This window comes from Camellia sinensis, chromosome 15, assembly GCF_055761805.1.
Source record: "Camellia sinensis isolate YWXY chromosome 15, ASM5576180v1, whole genome shotgun sequence".
NCBI classification, from domain to species: Eukaryota; Viridiplantae; Streptophyta; class Magnoliopsida; order Ericales; family Theaceae; genus Camellia; species Camellia sinensis.
This window is the reverse complement of record NC_138975.1, coordinates 10682305-10687559: the sequence shown is the minus strand read 5'-3', so window position 1 is coordinate 10687559 and position 5255 is coordinate 10682305.

The following is a 5255-nucleotide window of genomic DNA, read 5'->3' as shown; positions in this document are numbered from 1 at the left end:
TCAAATTTACCAAAAAAGCACACTTCTTCACAATTGTTGCTTCCTATTGAAATTACCATAATGCCCCTGGCTTTGTTATTTTGTTGTCCAACAAATTTAAAATATTTTTCTATAGTAGGGGTGTGAATTGTAAATTAGGTTGCATCTGTGGAGAAAATAAAGCAAATGTTACCAGTTTGATATCATTATATTGATTTTTAATCAACAATGATTCATCCCACTAAAAATATCACCACTAATAGCACTAATGCATTAAAAAAGTAAAAAAAAAAAAAAAATACAACTCCAAGACCAAAACATCACATCATTAATGGCGGGACCCACTGCCACCTAATTAGTGGGAGCACTAATTAGTGCTCCCAAGCATTTTTCATTTTCAATTCAGGTTAAGATTATTACCGCAATTAATATATTTACCAATTTATTATTACTAATTAATGTCACATAAAAATCATTTTATTCCTATTATGCAATAATCTTCTGAGGGGTTTCGAATCTACCATTAGTATACATCACTTTCTCATCTTTTTTTTCTTTTTCTTTTTTTTTGTCTTTTCAACCCCAACATTACCAAAGCCATCCAACCACTACCATCCACAACCATCAAAGCACTCCAATGCCAGTTACAGCTATGTTTTCTTCACCTCTACCACAAGAACCCATAAATACCTACTAAAGCCACCTAATGTTACTACCACGATCACTCTTTCTATATCTTTGACATTGGAATTGCCATTATATATTTTCATTTCTCTTTATCATATCCATATCCTTCATTACCGTTTATACAAATTCTTTACCACATCGTAATACTTAATTATTCACCTCCGAATAGAGAGATTCAAAACTCCAAAGGTAGAAATGAATGGAGACCATTAACACTATTTCTTATCTTTCTTAAGTAATAGAGATCTAAAAGAAATGTTATAATTGATCAGTAGCATTAGTGGTTTGTCAATGATTGTGATAGAAAAAATGACAAAGGTAAATAGAGATGGATCCTGTTAGAACCGATGAAAGTGGAAGTAACTAGTTCATGGCCTTGTAGGGGTTATGGAGTGTGGGTATAAAGGTTATAGTGACTAATATTACCACCCCACAAAAAAAAAAAAAAAAAAATCTTGGCATATTTGAGAAAATTTTAACTATTTTTGGAGCACAAAGATAGAGCATTAAATTTATCCACTGAAGAGTGGCACATGGCAAACAATTTCACATGGCTTTACAACATATTTTGGGAACTTATTTTTAAAGAGTGATGAGCATTTTCTTTGAAAAGCAATGGTTGTCTCTAACCTTGTGAACCAAATCAAGTATTATTAACAAATACCTAATCAACTGATCTTTCACACTTGGCATCCAAAACAATGACCCAATGGAGAAGTTACATCAAGAGTACAGTTGTCCACAATTGGCTGGATGGACCACTCAGCAGAGGGCAGGGGCATTTTGGACATTTCAAATTCATAACACAGGCAATTAAGGCATGGTCAACTGTAGATTGTGAGTTTAACGGTTCTTTAAAATAAGTCTGAAAATGAGAGTGGGAAATGGACAGATAGTGCGGCACAAGCAAAGAAAATTTGTTTTTTATTTTTTTATATCAGTTTTCTTTTCACAAATTAATGAGCTATTAATGTAATATTACAATAACAGCAATGATTCAGAGTATTAATTTTGATATTTTAATAAAATACTAATGACGTGACAAGGAGGAAGAAAAAAAAAACCAAATCCAAAACATCACATCACAATGGGTGAAGTTCACTGCCAGTTCATTAGAGCTGACTTTAGAGTTCAAGAATTAAAGTTCCAAAACATTTTTCATTACAGTAATTAGCAATTGCCATAAATTTTTCTTTGTATTATCACAGTGATAACCTTCTTGACAATATAAATGTTGCTGGACAAGAATGACCCTTTAACTTGATTTGGGAAATTATATTAGCATACCATAAGAAATCTCAATATACATTATTTATTTTGTTCAGATATAAATTTCTGAATAAAAGACAAATATCCAGACATAAATTGATGAACAAAAATAAATTGTTCAAATATGTATACCATTCAACGGTTTATGTTCGAACAATTGCTTTTTCTTTATAAATTTACATCCGAATATTTATTTTTTGTTCATAATTTTATATCCAAACATATAAATAGTTTGTACTGAGGATTTTTGTGATATGTAAATAGAATTAACCACTCAACCTCTTTTCCTCCAATGATTTGAATGAGTAGTTTAGTTAGGTCCGTTATAGATTTCACTCTGATAATTTGATATGTTTATTTTATAAATTTTAGTGCATAGAATTTATAGATCATACAAAAAATAAAAAATAAAATTGATACAATAACCACAACGATATAATTTTATCTCATTTCTTTCTAAAAGAGTAGCTCGTTGAAGTCCTCCAATTAAGAGAAATACATTAAAAAAAAAGTTTCATTGATCTAATAATCGCAATTACATTCATTTATTACATTTATTTTTTATTACACTTATTTTTTAAGATTGATCAAAAAATATAATTTTAAAAATATGATAAAACTATATAATTATAATTATTATATCAATTGTTTTTTAATGAATAATTTATATACTAAGATCTATAAAATGAATCAATAAAATCATTGAAATTAAATTTGTGATAAGCCACATAAGCCCAATTGAAGTGGTGAGAAACTCTCTTATTTTTATTTGCCTCTCCATAGACCATTATCAAATATGACGTAAAAAATCAAGTAATCCTCCACTAGACAGATGGTGACAGTGCTAGCTAAATAAAAGTCCACTTCCACTCCTTGTCCACAAAAATAAATAAATAAATGAAAATTATAAAAATTAAAGAATTAGAAAGATATATAAGTTGTTGCATGCCCTAAATACTAATGTTGTATTTAGTTCTTAAATTTGTTAAATAAATGAAAATGAAAAGATGGATCGTACTTTACTTTAAACTTTTTACATTTTATTTTATTTATTTTTTAGCTCTCATAAATAAAATTTGAGAGATTATTTATTGCATATTTGACCAATATGCAGACATTGTCAACTATTTATTTTATTTTCTTTCGCATATCTCTAATTTGGTCCAATCTCTACTCTTATCTACAAGTTGAAGAAAGAATTATATATAGGCCAAGAGGCATTGGAATTTGGACCCAATGCCCCAAAAACCACGGCAAAACCTAGCGTATTGGATGGAATAATCTCAACTATCTTATTTGTTTTAAGAAAAATATCATATCATTTAAGTGAAATGTATTAACAACAATATCATATTAAATGAAAAACTTTACAACATTGAAAGACAAATTTATAAATAAAACAAAATATAATGAAATTGATTCTATTTTTCTAACATATCATTAACATGTTTATTTCCCTTCTATTTTAATAGTTGAATGGTCAAGCATAAAAGTTTTTGTTTTCACTTTTATTTTTTTAAGGGGAGTTTTAGGGTTTGGTCAAGTAATTTCTAATAAGAAAAATTTTGAAACCCTCTAAAAATGGTCCCTAAATTTACTCACAATAATTTATATTTCATTAGTTTAAAAATCAACCATCTAGGATTGAACTTTATCAAATCATTAGTGATGAATTTAAAAATGAGAAGTGATTGGTAGCTTGAATTTGAGCCCCCGAATCCCCCCGAATTCAAAAACGGCGTCGTTTTTGAATTTTTTTTTTCAGAAGAAAATCAGAAGAAGGAGGAAGAAGAGAAGGAGGAAGAAGAACTGGACTGGATGGGCCATCAAAATCGGGCTGAAGGCGGAGGCGGGGTGGAGGAGGAGGCAGAGGCAGGGGGTAGAGACAGGAGGCAGAGGCGGAGGCGACGATAGGGCTACAACGAGCTGCGACGAGGCAACGGCGGGGCGACGATCGGGCGGAGGCGACGGCGGGCGGAGGGGCTGCCATCTCTTCCCCTCTCTTCCTCCTCTTCCCCTCTCTTCTCTTTCTCTCTTCTCTTCTATCTGATTCGGGGGATTCGGAGGGCTCAAATTCGGGGAAAAAAAACATTTTCCTTTAAAAATTATGTTTTTTAGGAATTTTTAATATTTGCTTTTATGATATCTTTCATACTTCTTCATATTTCATTTTGTGACGTATGATTGTTCTCCATACCATTATCCAATTGTTTAATAATGTTATTTTAAGGGCAGATTACTTTAGAGTATAGTGTTTCCCAACTAATAAATTTTTTTAACACATCATCTTTGTATCCTATAGATTTAAAGGAGGATATCACAACCATAAACTTGTTCACTACCTCATTGATCAAAACATCACGTGAATAATTTTTCATATTACAGGACTCTTTGGGGATTGTTTGGTGTCGTTCATTTGGGCTGCTTAAATAATTTTTATTTTTTATTTATTTTTATGTAATTTTTTTATAATTTATTAGACAAAAATAACTTAAATAAGTCAATTATTTGAAAGTTAAAAAAAAAAAAAAAAACTACTAAGAAGAGAACTTTTAACTTTTACTGTTTGATTCTCAATTTTTAATTTATAAAAAATTGACTGAACTGGTGTATAATAGTCACCAAGACCTCGTTTGGTTTGTCTTTAAGAAAAAAAAAAAATAGAATTCTTTTCTTTTTTTTTAAATGAAAACTAATTTAATAAAAATAGAGCAAATTACACTTAGTGTAACGTCCTCAAAATAATAACATTAAACCCATCAAGTAAGACATGCATTGACATATTAAAATAACCACATTCTTTTATACATCAGAGTTTCATACAAAAGTATTACATGTTAACAACAAAAGCAAAATGCCTTACAGGCTTACAGCTTTCCAAGTTAACACTTGGTTACAACAAAAGAGTTCTAACTCGTTTACACATAAAGCCCTTGGCTTGAAATTACATGTAATACATCAAAAAGATAACGACAAAAGTATGTCCGCCTCTAGCCTCCCAAGCTATGTCCTTGGAGGTGGCATGCTACCTGTACCTGAAAATGATATTCCCATATAGGGTGAGCCACAGCCCAGTAGAAATATGCTAAACCAACCATGAACAATGACTAAAATATTAGTAATTGATAGATGGCCAACACTGATACATTCACATAAATCACATATTTATGTCATACGACTTATGAGTCCAAGTTACCTTTCATTTTCCCTTTTTCAACGGATAGGCATATAAGCACCACCCACATTCTAAACAGATATATATAACAACAATATCCACATTCTTAGATAAGCAAATAAGCTATATCCACATTCTACAACAG